Genomic DNA, 19,328 nt, shown 5'->3' on the forward strand with positions numbered 1-19,328 from the left:
GATGAGGGTAAGTTCTATTTTACTGAAGAATGTTAGCCAGAAAGGTAGAAGGAATGACAGCATTATGAAAGTCATTCTGTCACCCCTATGAAAATTACTGATTTAGGCAAGGATGATCAGTTGCTATCAAAACATTTAGGTATATGATTGATGGAACCCAGACATTCATATAAGACCAAGAGTAATACCACAGAGATAACTTTCTTGTTGCAAGGGGTATTAATGGTTCAATACAAAGTTCAGACTATTATCATAGCCCAAGGGTTAGGGGAGCTACCAGTTAATATGTATCTTCTCTGACATGAAGAACAGCATGAAGTATAAAATCATCTATTCCATATTCTAGCTTAAACCAAAACTAACTGGAATTCATTGAAGTCTTTAGTCTTAACTTCCAAATATCAGTTTCAGGAGTTGAAGAACAAGTTGGAAGGCATGACAAGGTGGCAAGCAGACAAACTCAGAAAATGGGACAACTGACTGGGTCTTTTAACAAATGAGAGTCATTAAAACAAGGAAAGGGACTGCTGCTAGGTCAAGAGACTTAAGGGACATAACGGTCAGATGCAAAGCATGATCCTGGATTGGGCTGTGGTTTGAACAAATGAACTGTAAAGGATACTTTGGGAACAAATTGTGGAATTTAAGTATAGAATAGGAATTAGACAAGGTGGAACTGTTGACATGGAAAGCTGGAGAATGTTAAGTAAAATAAGCAAATAACAAAAACAGCATAGTATGTGTCATTTTGGTAAAACGCATAGACACATACATAAATATCTAGAAGGACATACAGTAAGGTGTTAATTTCTTGGTGGTGGGAATAAGGTGTATTATTTCAGTTTTGCCTCTATTCTTCTTGGTAATTTTCTATAATGTACACTGCCTTGTAAATAAGGAGGAGGAGGACAAGGCTGTAAGTACAAAGAAGATGGGCGAGGAGGCCAGGATGGGCAGGTAGAGAAGCATAGCACCTGAATTTTGGGCAAAGTTTCCACATCTGGGATGGAAGTCCAGGATGCATTTCATCAGCTAGATTGCATCCACGAGAGAGAGGAAGATTCATGAGCAAGCCAGCCCCGAATAGAAGAGTTCTATGGGCCATTTCTACCTCTGGATTCCATGAAAATAGTCATACTTTCTGCTCCTCCCTCTATAAGCCCAGAGAGCTAGTAGGACTTGTTATATCATCTAAGAAGATTTTCATTGTTCAGGTCAAGTACCAGGAAACAAGTTCTCAGCTTCTACCATCCCCATCTTTTGATGTCTTTGCTGTTGTCTAGGTATATAAAGATGAATGGAGGAGCAAATACTTCTGAAGAAGTTGTGGCTCTTCATTTTGTTCTTTGTTACAAATAGCTTGAGGCAAAACTGGGTTATAAGAAAGAAAGAGATTATACACCTTAATTTGGGTTTTTGAAATTTAAATACAACTAACAGATGAGAAAGTTTACAATGAACTTGACTCTTAGAGAGTAGCTGATCCAGATGTAGCCTGAGGACTGTCCAAAACTAAACCCCATCTCCTTTTGCTACTGGCATAGCAGGAGAGACATATTTCAGGCCCCAAAGTGGACCCTTGATCATGTTTCCCCTCTCTGGATAGACCACTAGTCAAATTAACCACCCATCAAAGATGCAAATTCATTCTTTTCCTAGTGCTCTGTGGAACCCAACTTTTAACAGAATACCAAAAACAGAAACAAAAACAAAACCATTAATGGGCAAGTAATACTTTTCTTTGGAATTTCAGGGGATAGTTAGTAGATCATAACTCCATGTTTGTAATGGGCTTTGCATCTTTGATTTTTTTTCCCCTTTTAACTATCCTCTTCTCCCTTGGCAACTCTCACTCAAAAAGACTATGTACTCAGTGCAAGAAAGTCTATGTGATTAAAAGCATCATTAATAATAGAAAATAAATAATATACAGCTAAGGAGTGTCTTCTGTATGCCCCTAACATAGAGTCAAACACACTAGATTATCTTTGAGGTCCCATGCAGCTCTAAAATTTGTGACTATTTTGAGTTAGAGCAACATGGTTATGATTTACAGGATTTTAAGCACTTGTGCTCCCTCTACAGGAGCAATATTAAAAAATCAGGTCTGTCAGCTTTTAACAAGAGTTTTTAAGTTAAATTTTGGTGTCATTTAAAAGAGAAAGAACCCATCTGGATATAGAAATAGCTTTAATTAGCAATATTTTTAAAGTTATATAAATAATAATTTTCCTTAATCATACCACTTTAATATGATTCCTGTTAGTATTTTGAAATATCTTTCCACCAGTTTTGTCTGCTAAAAATGCACAGAAAATGTTGCAGCCTGCTTTTTCTCTCTAATGTATTTTCTATGTAGTATCAGTGTAATCATCATATCCACCAAATAAATCCTACTCATTCCTCCCATTGCTGGACAGCTAGGTTGTTTCTAATTATTCAATAACAACTACACTTAACATTTTTAAGCATGCAACATTTCATGTTTGGGGTTGTGTTCTAGGACTGAATTTCAGCAACGAATTTACTGAATCAAAGAATATGATCTCTTTTGAAACGACTATAAATATTTCCCCATCACTTCCTTAAAAGGCTGTACTAATTTGTATGTTATCTGTAATGTATGAAAATACAAACTTCAGCACACCTGCCCAGCACTGGACACTACTGTTTTTAGAATGTTTTAATAATATAGTAGACCAAAATATGCTGTGTCATTGTTCTGATTTACATTTCTTTGACTTTTGGTAAGGTTGAATATTTTTCCAAGTTTATAACTTTTATTTTCTTTTTTGAGATTTCTCTGTTCACATTCTTAATGCATTTATCTTTCAGGGACTTAATATTTTCTTGCTTAGTGAGCTCTTACTACCATGAACATTACCACCACCTCTACAGACTAGCTATCATTTGTTGAGCAACCAAAATAAGTTGAATGATGTGCTAACAGCCTTACATATCTTTTTAATGCTTGCCGCAATCCTACAAAGAGGAAGGAAATTGAGTCTCAGATAAGCTGAATAATTTACCCAAGCCCACATGGTCGAGGATAGGTTACTTTCTCCGACAACATCTGCCTCATGTAAGGATACGTTTTTATTTTTATAACAATGATATTAAGCCTTTGCAATAATTTTCCCCAGGCCTGTATGCCCTTTTAGCTATTTTTTGGACATATAGAAGTAGCATATATGACTGTAACTGTAAATCCTTTTCAAGCCCAATGTATTTTGGCTTCAATTAGGTGTCACGCAGTGGTCATTTACAGTCATAAAGAGGTAAGACTTGGCTTTCTCTAAAAACAAACCAAGGTCTATATTTATGTGTTTCAAGTGTTAGTTATTCTTATATCATATGTTGACTAATCTTTCTCTCCTTCATCAATTTGTTGTGCATTCTTTGTCATTCACATAGAAAGATCTCTTTTTGGGCTTGTCTGTTTTGTTGTCTAGACCATTCTTTGTATAAATACCACAATGTTTTAAATACCATATCTTTGTAAAATGATTAAAACAGAATAAGACTAATCCTCCTACAACTATTTTTTTTTCAGAATTTTCTTCCTTTTTTATCAACCAAGTGAACTTTAGGATCACTTTGTCAATGTAGGTGAAAATCATTTTTCTTTTAAAAAAAGACTCAAAGCAATAGAGATTTTGACTGGGATTAGTTAAATCTATAAATTAATTTAGACATAGTTATTTTCATATTCAGTCTTCCTAACCGGGAGTAAACATCAGATTATGTTTCCAAATCTTATTTCATATTTTAAATATAATTTGTATTTTTTTTCTTTATGCTGTCACTAGATATCTTGATAAGATCATTTCCAGGCATTATAAATCTTTTTGTTGCTATCGCAAACAGGATTTATTATTTTTGCTTGGTTGTTTTATGTAAGTTGCTGCTAGTGTATGAAAATGTTATTTTTTATATATTTTATATTAAACCATATTGATAAACTTATTCATTTTAATAGTTTATCAGATGATTCTTTTATATTTTCTGGGTATACGATAGTATCAATTAAGAAAGATGCTTTCCTTTCTTCTTACAAAATTTTGTGTTTAGAAAAAAATGAATATAGCAGGGCTGAGACTGTTATCCACAGAAAGACCTGCTTGCAATGTTGGCCTGTGGTTGGCATATGGAAACTTGGATATTGGGAGGGTTTCCACCATTCCTTCAGTTGCAAGAGTCGTTTACTGGGCCATAGATTGTTTGCACAAACAATATGCTGCATGTTGAACACCTGCTTTCCTTCTAAAAGCCTGACATTTTGGTGCATACCAAGCAGAGGCTGCCTTTGTGACCAACCCCAAGTAAAAACTTTGGACACTGAGTCCCTACTGAGCATCCCTGAAGGAGAGCACTTAACAGGTGTTGTCAAAATTGTTTGCTGAAGACATTAAGATGTGTGTATGACTCCTCAGGGAAGATGCTAGGCAGCTTTGCCTGTTTTTCCTCTGGAGATCACTCCATACGCACTTGCCTGTTGCTGATTTTATTTTGTATCCTTTTACTGTAATAAAGGCTGTGAGCACAACTATATGCTGGGTTTTCTGAGTCCTTCTAGAGAATCCTAGAAACTGGGGGAGGACAGTGCCCCTGACACAATTTCTAATGCTATCTCTTCTCTGTGGTATTTGTTTGTCAAGTGTAAGTATCCATATAAATGACCCTGCTCTGGATGACTCAGGTGGAGAAAGGTTTGGATTACCATGATCTAATTTCCTGCCCACTCCTTCCATGGGCCTCACTCCTCCTTCTGGGGAGTAGACTTTGGAAACTACTGGTGCCTAGTATCTTCCTACAATTAACACATTTTTATCAGTGTCATATATCTTTTATTTTTAATTTTGTTTTGTGTTACTTTCCCAATTAATTAGTTAAGTTTGTTTTTTTATCATCCCCTAGAAAGAGCTCTTACTACCATGAACACTACCACCACCTCTACAGACTAGCTATCATTTGTTGAGCAACCAGAATAAGTTGAATGATGTGCTAACAACCTTACATATCTTTTTAATGCTTGCCGCAATCCTACAAAGAGGAAGGAAATTGAGTCTCAGATAAGCTGAATAACTTACCCAAGCCCACGTGGTCGAGGACAGGTTACTTTCTCCCACAACATCTGCCTCATGTAAGGATACGTTTTTATTTTTATAACAATGATATTAAGCCTTTGCAATAATTTTCCCCAGGCCTGTACGCTTTTAGTTTCCTTATATTTTTTCTCATTCTTTCATTTACTTATCTTTATCATTTTTAATCCCATTTTGCTTAGGATCTGTATTCTTTTTCTCAAATTGCAAATAACATAATCCCTTTCTCATTCTTAGTATTAAAAGTACTTGTTGCTATGGATTTACCTCTAAACTACAGCATTGAACACATCCTATACATTTTTTTTTTGTTAACTGCTTTAAATCCTTTCACTGTAATAAATCAAAGCCAAGAGTATAACTATATGCTGAGTCTTGTGAGTCCTTCTAGATAGACTGGCTTTAATTTTTTACAAACGATTTCATTTATTTCATTTTATGAGACTCTTCCCCTGTTCCTGTAGTTGTTCATGGCCTGAAAACTTAAAAGAAGTCATATTTTGGGTAATGTAGCAATCTAGACTATTCAGACTAATCCTCCAGTTGAAACAACTAAAAAATGTGCAAAGATTTCAAAAGTCTGGAAAGTCTGATAAAGATAAGATAACAAGGATTTTTCAGGCCAAAAATCTAAATGAAAATGGGAATCTAGAAGGAAAAGCAGAACATGTCAAAGTTGCTTTTGCCTCTGAGGAGTCTGCCAGCTAAGGAAATTTGGTTTTTATTTATATCTTCTCAGGGGCCATAAATTCACAAACTATCTAACTTCTGGAAAAGATAGAGAGTGTAATAGGAAACTTTTCCCCATAAGGCTAGGATCCCAAAGGGCTACTTCCTCAAGTTTAGGATGAACCAGAAGAAAACCAACCCTCACTTTGTAACACCCAGAGCCCCAGGGGATTGTAAGAAAAATAAAATCCTTTGATGCTGAACATTGCAGAGCGAGTAAAGAAAAGCAAAACCCTGTTCCCACGAAGTTATCACCATGTGCTGGCAGTGATTGTGAGTTTGTAACCCCATTTCACCTCACCTGGATGGTACAAAAAAGCCTTACTCCCGGAATTGGTTTCAAATAGTCCTAGACTCAGAGGGTGGAGCCAAGATGGTGGCATGAGTAGAGCAGCAGAAATCTCCTCCCAAAACTGCATATATTTTTGAAAATTCAACAAATACAACTCTTCCTAAAAGAGAGACCAGAAGACACAGGACAACAGCCAGACTACATCCACACCTGCAAGAACCCAGTGACTTGCGAAGGGGGTAAGATACAAGCTGCGGCGTGGCGGACCCGAGTGCCCCACACCCCAGCTCCGGGTTGGAGGAGAGGAGTTGGAGTAGGGAGGGAGAGGGAGCCCAGGACTGCTAAATAGCCAGCCCTAGCCATCCACACCAGAACACAGACACAGTGCGTGCATGGGGTGCTGGATACTAGGGGAACAGGACAGTAAGACCTGTGAGTGGGTCCTCACAGCCGGTGCCCCTGGGACAAGGAAAAATGAATGCTTTTTGAAAGTCTTAAAGGGGCAGGGACCCCACCGCTGGACAGAAGTGTCCCGGGACACTCAGCACAGCAGCTGGGAATCCCAGGGAACTCCAGGCACCCTAACCCCCTGGGGAGCTGCACACCTTGGAGGGCCCTCACGGAGATAAACAGCCTCCCAGCAGTTTCCCCTCTGACGCGGCTCTGCCATATCAGAGCAGCAGCCTGAGGCAGGCCACGCCCACAGCAACCACAGAGCTAAACTCCATAGCGGCGGGGAAAGAATTAGAAGCTCCATTCGCACGCAGCTGCCCAGCACAAGCCACTAGAGGCCGCTGTTCTCCCAGGAGAGGAAGCCACAAACCAGTAAGAAGGGACGTTCTCCCAGCCATCACTTGCACCAGCTCCGCACAACTATCTCTATCGCCATGAAAAGGCAGAATTTGAGACAGACCAAAATCACAGAGTCAACACAGAAGGAGATAGACCTAACCAGTCTTCCTGAAAAAGAATTCAAAATAAAGGTCATAACTATGCTGATGGAGCTGCAGAAAAATATACAAGAGCTAAGGGATGACATCTGGAGGGAGATGACAGAAATGAAACAATCTCTGGAAGGATTTATAAGCAGAATGGATAAGATGCAAGAGGCCATTGATGGAATAGAAACCAGAGAACAGGAACGCATAGAAGCTGACGCACAGAGAGATAAAAGGATCTCCAGGAATGAAACAATATTAAGAGAACTGTGTGACCAATCCAAAAGGAACAATATCCGCATTATAGGGGTACCAGAAGAAGAAGAGAGAGAAAAAGGGATAGCAAGTGTCTTTGAAGAAATAATTGCTGAAAACTTCCCCAAACTGGGGGAGGCATTAATCAATCAGACCACAGAAGAACACAGAACTCACAACAGAAGGGACCCAAGGAGGACAACACCAAGACACAGAATAATTAAAATGGCAAAGATCAAGGACAAGGACAGAGTTTTAAAGGCAGCGAGAGAGAGGAGAAAGGTCACCTACAAAGGAAAACCCATCAGGCTATCATCAGACTTCTCAACAGAAACCTTACAGGCTAAAAGAGAATGGCATGATATATTTAATGCAATGAAACAGAAGGGCCTTGAACCAAGAATACTGTATCCAGCATGATTATCATTTAAATATGAAGGAGGGATTAAACAATTCTCAGACAAGCAAAAGTTGAGGGAATTTGCCTCCCACAAACCACCTCTACAGGGTATTTTAGAGGGACTGCCCTATATGGAAGCACTCCCAAGACTAAACAGATATCACCAGAGAAAATCAAATCACAGCAAAGAAAGCACACCAACCAAATACTAACTAAAGGCAAAAAATAAAATCCACTACACACAAAAGCAGTAAAAGGAAACACAAAAGAGCACAGAATAAAGCAACCAACATATAAAGAATGGAGGAGGAGGAATAAGAAGGAAGAGAAATGAAGAATCACCAGACAGTGTTTATAATAGCTCAATAAGCGAGTTAAGTTAGACAGTCAGATACTAAAGAAGCTAAACTTGAACCTTTGGTAACCACGAATCTAAAGCCTGCAATGGCAATAAGTACATATCTTTCAATTGTCACCCTAAATGTAAATGGACTGAATGCACCAATCAAAAGACACAGAGTAATAGAATGGATAAAAAAGCAAGACCCATCCATATGCCGCTTACAAGAAACTCACCTCAAACCCAAAGACATGCACAGACTAAAAGTCAAGAGATGGAAAAAGATATTCCATGCAAACAACCGGGAGAAGAAAGCAGGTGTTGCAGTATTAGCATGAGACAAAATAGACTTCAAAATAAAGAAAGTAACAAGAGATAAAGAAGGACATTACATAATGATAAAGGGGTCAGTCCAACAAGAGGATATAACCATTATAAATATATATGCACCCAACACAGGAGCACCAGCATATGTGAAACAAATACTAACAGAACTAAAGGAGGAAATAGAATGCAATGCATTCATTTTAGGAGACTTCAACACACCACTCACCCCAAAGGATAGATCCACCAGACAGAAAATAAGTAAGGACACGGAGGCACAGAACAACACACTAGAACAGATGGACCTAATAGACATCTATAGAACTCTACATCCAAAAACAACAGGATACACATTATTCTCAAGTGCACATGGAACATTCTCCAGAATAGACCACATACTAGGCCACAAAAAGAGCCTCAGTAAATTTCAAAAGATTGAAATTCTACCAACCAACTTTTCAGACTACAAAGGTATAAAACTAGAAATAAATTGTACAAAGAAAACAAAAAGGCTCACAAACACATGGAGGCTTAACAACATGCTCCTAAATAATCAATGGATCAATGAACAAATTAAAATAGAGATCAAGGAATATATGGAAACAAATGACAACAACAACATAAAGCCCCAACTTCTGTGGGACGCAGCGAAAGCAGTCTTAAGGGGAAAGTATATAGCGATCCAGGCACACTTGAAGAAGGAAGAACAATCCCAAATGAATAGTCTAACATCACAATTATTGCAACTGGAAAAAGAAGAACAAATGAGGCCTAAAGTCAGCAGAAGGAGGGACATAATAAAGATCAGAGAAGAAATAAACAAAATTAAGAAGAATAAAACAATAGCAAAAATCAATGAAACCAAGAGCTGGTTCTTTGAGAAAATAAACAAAATAGATAAGCCTCTAGCCAAACTTATTAAGAGAAAAAGAGAATCAACACACATCAACAGAATCAGAAACGAGAATGGAAAAATCATGACAGACTCCACAGAAATACAAAGAATTATTAAAGACTACTATGAAAACCTATATGCCAACAAGCTGGAAAACCTAGAAGAACTGGCCAACTTCCTAGAAAAATACAACCTCCCAAGACTGACCAAGGAAGAAACACAAAAGTTAAACAAACCAATTACGAGCAATGAAATTGAAGTGGTAATCAAAAAACTACCCAAGAATAAAACCCCCGGGACAGACGGATTTACCTCGGAATTTTATCAGACATACAGAGAAGATATAATACCCATTCTCCTTAAAGTTTTCCAAAAAATAGAAGAGGAGGGAATACTCCCAAACTCATTCTATGAAGCCAACATCACCCTAATACCAAAACCAGGCAAAGACCCCACCAAAAAAGAAAATTACAGACCAATATCCCTGATGAACATAGATGCAAAAACACTCAATAAAATATTAGCAAAACGAATTAAAAAATTTATCAAAAGGATCATACACCATGACCAAGTGGGATTCATTCCAGGGATGCAAGGATGGTACAACATTCGAAAATCCATCAACATCATCCACCACATAAATAAAAAGAAGGACAAAAACCACATGATCATCTCCATAGATGCTGGAAAAGCATTCGACAAAATTCAATATCCATTCATGACAAAAACTCTCAGCAAAATGGGTATAGAGGGCAAGTACCTCAACATAATAAAAGCCATATATGATAAACCCACAGCTAACATCATACTGAACATAGTACTGGAGGTTCTAACCACGGCAATTAGACAAAACAAAGAAATACAAGGAAACCAGATTGGTAAAGAAGAAGTCAAACTGTCACTATTTGCAGATGACATGATATTGTACATAAAAAACCCTAAAGACTCCACTCCAAAACTACTAGAACTGATATTGGAATACAGCAAAGTTGCAGGATACAAAATTAACACACAGAAATCTTTGGCTTTCCTATACACTAACAATGAACTAATAGAAAGAGAAATCAGGAAAGCAATTCCATTCACAATTGCATCAAAAAGAAGAAAATATCTAGGAATAAACCTAACCAAAGAAGTGAAAGACCTATACCCTGAACACTATTAAGACACTCTTAGAGAAATTAAAGAGGATACTAACAAATGGAAACTCATCCCATGCTCTTGGCTAAGAAGAATTAATATAGTCAAAATGGCCATCCTGCCCAAAGCAATATATAAATTTGATGCAATCCCTATCAAATTACCAACAACATTCTTCAACGAACTGGAACAAATAGTTCAAAAATTCTTATGGAAACACCAAAGACCCCGAATAGCCAAAGCAATCATGAGAAAGAAGTATAAAGTGGGGGGGAATCTCACTCCCCAACTTCAAGTTCTACTACAAAGCCATAGTAATCAAGACAATTTGGTACTGGCACAAGAACAGAGCCACAGACCAGTGGAACAGATTAGAGACTCCAGACATTAACACAAACATATACGGTCAATTAATATTTTATAAAGGAGCCATGGACATACAATAGGGAAATGACAGTCTCTTCAACAGATGGTGCTGGCAAAACTGGACAGCTACATGTAGGAGAATGAAACTGGATCACTGTCTAACCCCATACACAAAAGTAAATTCAAAATGGATCAAAGACCTGAATGTAAGTCATGAAACCATAAAACTCTTAGAAAAAAACATAGGCAAAAACCTATTAGACATAAACATGAGTGACCTCTTCTTGAACATATCTCCCCGGGCAAGGAAAACAACAGCAAAAATGAACAAGCGGGACTATATTAAACTGAAAAGCTTCTGTACAGCAAAAGATACCATCAATAGAACAAAAAGGTACCCTACAGTATGGGAGAATATATTTGTAAAAGACAGATCCAATAAAGGCTTGACGTCCAAAATATATAAAGAGCTCACACACCTCAACAAACAAAAACCAAATAATCCAATTAAAAAATGGGCAGAGGAACTGAACAGACAGTTCTCCAAAAAAGAAATACAGATGGCCAACAGACATATGAAAAGATGCTCCACATCGCTAATTATCAGAGAAATGCAAATTAAAACCACAATGAGATATCACCTCACACTAGTAAGGATGGCTGCCATCCAAAAGACAAACAACAACAAATGTTGGCGAGGTTGTGGAGAAAGGGGAACCCTCCTACACTGCTGGTGGGAATGTAAATTAGTTCAACCATTGTGGAAAGCAGTATGGAGGTTCCTCAAAATGCTCAAAATAGACTTACCATTTGACCCAGGAATTCCACTCCTAGGAATTTACCCTAAGAACGCAGCAGTCAAGTTTGAAAAAGATAGATGCACCCCTGTTTATCGCAGCCCTATTTACAATAGCCAAGAAATGGAAGCAACCTAAGTGTCAGTCAGTAGATGAATGGATAAAGAAGTTGTGGTACATATACACAAGGGAATATTGTTCATCCATAAGAAGAAAACAAATCCTACAATTTGCAGCAACATGGATGGAGCTAGAGGGTATTATGCTCAGTGAAATAAGCCAAGCCGCAAAAGACAAATACCAAATGATTTCACTCATCTGTGGAGTATAAGAACAAAGGAAAAACTGAAGGAACAAAACAGCAGCAGAATCACAGAACCCAAGAAGGGTCTAACAGTTACCAAAGGGAAAGGGACTGGGGAGAATTGGAAGGTAGGGAGGGATAAGGGCGTGGAAGAAGAAAGGGGGTATTATGATTAGCATGTATAATGTGGGGGGTGGCGGAAAGGGGAGGGCTGTGCTACACAGAGAAGACAAGTAGGATTCTACAGCATCTTACTACGCTGATGGACTGTGACTGTAATGGGGTTTGTGGGGGGGACTTGGTGTAGAGGAGAGCCTAGTAAACATAATGTTCTTCATGTAATTGTAGATTAATGATAACAAAATTAAAAAAAATTAGTCCTAGACTGACCCTAAGAGCCTGGGAAATGCAAATTCTCTTTGGAGGACGGTACCATCATTTTGGGTGTCAGAATCTCAGAAAGATGAACAGTTAACATAATGTCAAGCTCACCAGGAAATGAGGCATCTAAACCCAGAATTGGCAGAAACATACTGACAGTGGCTTCAGTTTTCCTTTATTACCTAAATTCTCATTTTGCATGCCAGGAACTGAATAGACTTGCATTTACTAGAGTTTCCACAGCGTACAAAATTTTGCCACATACCACACAAATCCCCAAACTCAAAGATCTAATAGATTCAGATGATGAAACACCTATAAATCAATAAGAAAACAGCAGACAACCTTTTATAACTAGGGAAAAGACTGGAACAGATCCTTTGCAGACAGGGCTATCCAAAGGCTCATAAGCATATGAAAAGGTGCCTATCACGGGTATGCAAATTTAAACCACAATATGATACCACTGTATAGTCCCAGAATGACTAAATTGAAATAGAAAGCTAGTATTAAGTATTGATGAGCAGGTGAGTTGAGTAGAACTTTCAAATACTGCTGTAAAAATCCAATCTGCAAGATTGCTTGGTAGTAGTTCCTAAGGGCAAAACTTATGACCTAGCAATTATATGCACAGCTATATCCTTAATGCAAATGCATGCATACATTCCCCAAAGATATGTACAAGAATGCTTATTACTGTTTGCAATACCACAATTAGAAATAACACAAATGTCCATCTACAACAGGATGAATGACTCTATTGTAGTAAATTTGTCACTGAGTGAAAAGGTGGCATCTCTGCCACCCCCTACTGTATTTATATCCTTTGCGCTTTAACCTTTGGTCCAAAAGGTAAAAAAAGAAGGAAAAGGGCTTCTGCTCAGCCCTGTGGCCCTGCAGTTGTGCACATAGACTTATGGTTCATCAAAAGGAATTTTGCTTACAATTTGACATTTCTGCAAATAGCTCCTTCCCCAGAGCTCGCCTCCTCCAGCAGATAGGGAAATAGGTGTGAAAATAATAATTGCCTTGCTAAACAGTTTTAGAAACATTGTCTAGGTCGGCGAGAGGCAACTAAGCAAGGACGTGGAGTTTCTCAGCTCTCCTCGGATGGTGCTTGTGCCTAGATGGCTTGCTCCCCCTGTTGCTCCACCTCTCCTTAGCATAAATGAAGCTTGCAAGCAATCCTGAATTATGGTGTTGCTTTAGGATATTAGTCTGCCCTCTTCTCAGTCTGCTGGCTTTCTGAATAAGGTTCCTTTCCTTGACCCAATACCTATCTCTTGATTTATTGGCATGTGAGGTGAGTGGCACGAGCTTGGACTCAGTAACAAGCTGACACAGTGGAATACTATACACTGTAACAATGAGAACAAACAGAATGTAACTATCTAAGCAGCATGGATGGATTCCACAGGCATAATGCCGAGTGAAAAAAGCCAAGTATATTCTGTTTGATTCTATTTACATCAAGTCCATAAGCAGACAAAATTAATATATGACATTAGAAGTCAACAAAGTGGTTACCCTTTATGGGTGACATTAGTAGCTAAAAGGGGATTTTAGAGTGGTGTGGGATTCTTGTATTCTGGTTCTTGATCTGGGTGTTAGTTTATTTAGGAGTGTTATTTTGTGAAAATTCAGTCCATCATCTGCTTATAATCTGCATACCTTTCTTTGTGTATATTATACTTTAATGAAAGTTGAAACCATAGTAAAGAGACATTGAAAATCTTAGTGAATTGGAAGATATAACAAATTGTTCAACAGATTCAGTGCAATCCCAATAAAAATTCCAGCAATCTTTTGTTTGTTTTTGGTAGAACTTGGCAAACTTATTTAAAAATTTATAACAAAACACAAAGCACTAAGATTAGCAGGAAGTACTAAAAAAAGAAGTAGGTGGAAGGCTTTAATGTACCAAGTATTATAAAGCCACAATAATTAAGATAACAGACCAATGGAATAATAGAGAGAGACTAGAAATAGATATATAAATTTGGAAGCTTAACATATGACGATTGATACTTAATATCAATGGGGAAAAGATGAACTTTTCAATAAAAAGTTCAATTGGAGAGAACTGGTTATTTATATGGTAAAAATACAAAATTTGACATCTACATCACACCATTCACAACATATATTACAGGTGATTTAAAACCCACAAGTGAAAGGGAAAACTGTCAAGCTTTTATAAAATAAAATGGAAAAATATTTCATGATTCCAGCTGAGGAAAAAGTTTCTCAAGACACAGAAAATCTTAACCATAAAAGAAAAGCTTAATAAATTAGATTCTAATTAACTAAAAATTTCTACTGATTAAAAGTCACCATAAAGAGACTGAAAAGAGGAATTAAAGAATGGAAAAAAACCTGTGTAACACATATAACTGAAAAAGCAACAGTAGGTAGGATATCCATGAATCAATAGGAAAGGACAGACATTCAAAAACAGGCAAAAGACTCAAAATGAAGCTTTATAAAGAGAGAATTTCTAAACAGCCAATAAATGTATGCAAAAGTGTGCAACATCATTCTTTTTAACAAGAAAAACACATAAAAATTCCAATGAGTTATCTTTACAAACTTACCAGAGTGGCTAAAATTAAAAGTCCAAAGATGCAAGTGGAGTGTTGGAAGCTACCAAACAATGCTGGTGGTAAAGTGGATAACAATTTTTATAATATAGTACATTCAAAGATGCTCATACCCTATAATCCTGCAATACCACTCCTAGTTCTGTACTTACACATATTCTTTTATTATGTCCAACACCATACATGGTAACAGTCAAAGCAGCATTATTTGTGATAGGTAAATCTGGAAACGACCCAAATGTTCATTGACAGCATATGATATATTCATGCTATAGAATACTATTTGGCAATGAAAATGTATGAATTGCAAGGTCATACAGTGAGGCTGAATCTCAAACATAATATGTAGTGTAGGCTGTCTGGATCCCCTTTCCCAGGTCAGTGCACCTACCTCAGCTCCTGTGAGAGTATTGGTTGCTAATAGCTCACAACTGGTCTCTACTCTGGAAAATTGCCGTTGGCCTAAAGGGTAGGCTCAGGACACCCCACCCCACCACTCACCGCCTCTGCCAAGGACATCTTATGACTTGCTGTACCTCAGCTGTGCTTCATATGCTCCAGAGCTCCCTTGGGGATCAGGCTGAAGCTGAGACCTCATTTTCGCTTAGCCTCTGCCCTGTCCTGCTCCCTTCACCAGAAGAACAGGAGCTCCATGATTCACAAAGCCCTGGATCCCTGTCCTTGCCACCGTGCCTGAATAATCTGGCCTAAGACATATCGCTAAGCTAGAGAGACTCAAAGAAGTACAGGTATTATGATATACACATGGGTGGTAAAATAAAGAAAAGCAAAGACACACTTGTCCCAAAAGTCAGAATCCTGTTTAACTCTGGGGGGGTGGGAGGGAGCTGTGATCAGGGCAGCACGCAGCAGGTTTCTGGTATTGGCAATGTCCTGTATCTTGACCTGCATGGTATCTACATGGATGTTCACTTTGTAAATTATTATTTAAACTGTATATACATATTTTATGCACCACTTAGTTTGTATGATATACACAGAAAGAAGGAATATTTCCAAGTAATTAGGTTTTTTTTTGGTTTCAACTTAAATAAAAATTTATATCCTAATAAGAGGAGATGAACTGTTCAATTTCTGGTGTCTTACATTTGTTGAGATTTTCCTCGTAGCCTACTATACAATCGAGACTTGTAACTATTTCATGTGTCATATTTATCAATAAAATATGCTATGGATTTGTATATCATTAATGTAAATAGTAATGATTGAATTAGCTATCTATCACAGTAGAAAAAATTGCCCCCAAATCAGGCAGCTTGAAACATTTTCTTTCATGGTTTCTGGGGGTCAGGAATCTGGGTGCAGCTCAGCTGGGTCCCTGGATCGCTGGCAGGGCTGCAGCCACCTCCTGGCTGGACTCAGAAGGCTCCATTTCCAAGGACACTCACGTGGCTGTTGGAGGATTCCGTTCCTTCTGGACTGTTGTACTGAGGGCTTCAGCCCCTTGCTGGCTGTTGGCCAGGGCCACCCTCAGAATATTGCCTTGTGAGCCTGTCACATTACAGCAGCTGACTTCCATCAGAGCAAGCAAGGCAGAAGTGTCTTTTTTGTTACCTCATCTGAAGCGTAACATCCCAGATGTTTTTACTGTATTCCACTCATCAGAAGCAAGTCTCTAGGTCTAACTCACACTTGAGGGGAAGAGATTACACGAGGGCATGAACACCAGGAGATAGGGGTCATTTGGAGCTCTCTTAGAAGCTGCCTGTAATAATATAATCACCAGATGGCTTCTCATTTGTTGCTTTGGAGAATCACTAGCCATTATTAAAGAAATAAAATCCTGGGTCATAGTATACAGAGTTTTGCATGCACAAAGAAGCTGGGGCACAAATTAACATCTAAAACACAGAGATTCTGTCCTCATGATTTAAGTTTGGGGCTGGTGTTTGGAATGCCATTCATTTTCTCTGCCCACAATACTGTTTTACACATGGCATATATCTTCCCCAGTCTCTCAAGCTTCTTGCTGATTCTCAGTTGGAGTGGCTCTGGAGGACCACTGCATGTCTTTTTTGAGGTGCCTCTACGCCCCACAATGTGAACCGTAGGTCTGTAGCACAGACTAAGCTTAAAAACTGACCATCCTAAATATACTCTGCCTATTGAACAAAAAAACTATCTGAGTTTTGAGTGGTGTAACAACAGAAATATAGACACATGTAATAAAATGTCTTTTTGTCTATTTAATCTACTTTTGATTGATGGTGGGGCATGAAAATCATCCATGATAATAGTGATTTTTTCCATTTATTATATTTCTAGTGGTTTTTCCTTTGTACTTCTATTGCCATATTATTTCATCAAAGTAAGTCCATGCTCTAAGGTATTCACTACTAACTATCTCACAGCCACGGACTGACTTTTTGACCATTTTAACCACTTAGAATTTACTGCCTTAAATTCTACTTTGTCTGAAAGTACTCTTTATTCACATTTTAAGGATAAATCTTTGGTCCCACTTTAGCTTTTGGGGTGGTCATTTTATTTTGGATGTGCCAATCATAATTTGTAAGTCATTGCACTTTATCTTTTTAATACAATTGAGAACTCTGAGTGGTTTTCAAGTGGGGTAGAATTAAAGAAGTCTTCCCCAACTTATTATGAATTGTGTTCCATGGCACTTACTGTTTCTATATCCTATTTTGTACTGATAAGAAATTGATGCTGGCAAGCTACCAATTTCAGTGTTCGCCCAATGTCTATGCATTGCGTGACTAGACTAATCTTAAACATCACCTATCTTGGATTTGGGGTGTTGTGTTCAAATGTAGGCCCCATACTGTAGCACTTGGTAACATGGGCACTACATTTATAACTTCTAATTTGTCCTATGTTTCCAATTGGATTCTGAGTGCTTTCTGTGAAGGAATCATTATGAGGACTGTGGATAAAATGAGAGTTCCTGTGGCCAGGATTCTTACCTGGCCCTGGTTGACTAGCTCACTGCACACCTGTGGGCAATACATGGCTGTTGACTCTATATAAAGAGCTCCACCCAGTGCTCTGGGCACGACACGGTGGCATGGCTGCAAGGCTGCAGGAGAGTAGAGCAGAGGCTGGAGTGGTGGCAGTGCTGAGGACAGAGGCCTGGAGGATGGCTGTGTGGGACAACTGTGCAGAGGCCCAGAGGACAGCTGTGTGGGATGGTTGTGCAGGCAGAGAGGCCCAGAGGACGGCTGTGCGAACAGAGGGGCCCAGAGGCAGAGACTGGCTTGCTGCATGCAGACTTGCTCTGAGTGAATGGGATTTTAGTGACTGACCTGCCACCTGAAAATAAAGTTGGGTATAACCCTTTTGCTCCAAGAACATTTTGTTGTCAATTTCTTTGGTCATACTAAATCCATAGTGAACTTGCCCAGGGCTGAAACTCATTGGCAAGACAAGGACCTTAGAGCTTGACTTAAAATATATTTTATCTGATTTGACTTGACTCTGCTTTATTGTTCTCATTGGTTTTAGCATTTAAGGAGGGAAAAGAAAAAAAATCAAGTTTATTTCTTATTCTCCCTATATTTGATATCATACGCTCTGAAACCAGAGCATGATGGATTCTGAACACCTTCATTGCAAATATTTTTAAGACTGGACTGACTACTGAGTACAAACAGTTTTTTTAAATTAGAAGATTGAAATTTTTGTCTCACTGATAGCAGGTAAGACTTGATGGTTTATTTCAGCAATTAGTAAACTGTGGAAAGGCAGGGAGAACAGCCCTAATTACATACTACCCTTTACCTGGGAGCACAGCTTTCCCCCCGAGGTGAGGGGGATTCTGAGAGCAGCAATTCTAGCCTCACTCATGGCAAGAATTACAAGAGAAGGCAAGAAATGCTCATCTAGTAAGACAAAGTTGGTTTTACAATGTTAAAATTGCCTAAATACAATATAACAAACTATATTAATTTTGCTAATTATGAGTTGCTATTTCAGATAAAATTGAAATGTGTTAATTTCCATAATGTCTATGATAGTAGGAAAAAAGTGGAGTGAAAGTATTTCCTCCTGCCTTTATTATTTTCACCTTTGGAAAGCCTAAGAGAAAAACTTGTATGCTGGCACAAGAACACTCCTCTCAGATAAAAAGGAATCTCTGACCAAGTGTGGGGAAGTTGGGGTTCCTATGGCCAGGATCCTCATTGAACTTAAACCACCTGATGATGTAACTGGCCTGTTGCTAGGTTACCACTTCCACACCTGTAGGCAATAAGCTATATAGAGAGCTTGACCCAGTGCTCTGGGTGGAGGTAGAGACGCTAGTGCTTGACGTACAGCTGGTAGAACAAGCCGGGTAATAAACCCTTTCACCCCAAAGAAACGTTCTACTGTAATTTCTTTGGTCACACCGAATCCATAGCGAACTTGCCAGGGGCTGAAACCCATTGGCAAGAGACACCAAGTTATAGCAGCCTCATATTGTGTTTATTTATTGTTTTTGGTG

The 19,328-nt window shown here is 38.4% G+C and overlaps 1 protein-coding gene across 2 annotated transcripts in view; it reads right to left on the reverse strand.

Moving 5' to 3' along the window:
* PTGDR (prostaglandin D2 receptor) overlaps positions 1 to 19,328 on the reverse strand; it is a 52,152-nt gene that overhangs the window by 21,151 nt on the left and 11,673 nt on the right. The window lies entirely within an intron of this gene.

The sequence above is a fragment of the Manis javanica genome, chromosome 8 (genome assembly GCF_040802235.1).
Source record: "Manis javanica isolate MJ-LG chromosome 8, MJ_LKY, whole genome shotgun sequence".
Lineage (NCBI taxonomy): Eukaryota > Metazoa > Chordata > Mammalia > Pholidota > Manidae > Manis > Manis javanica.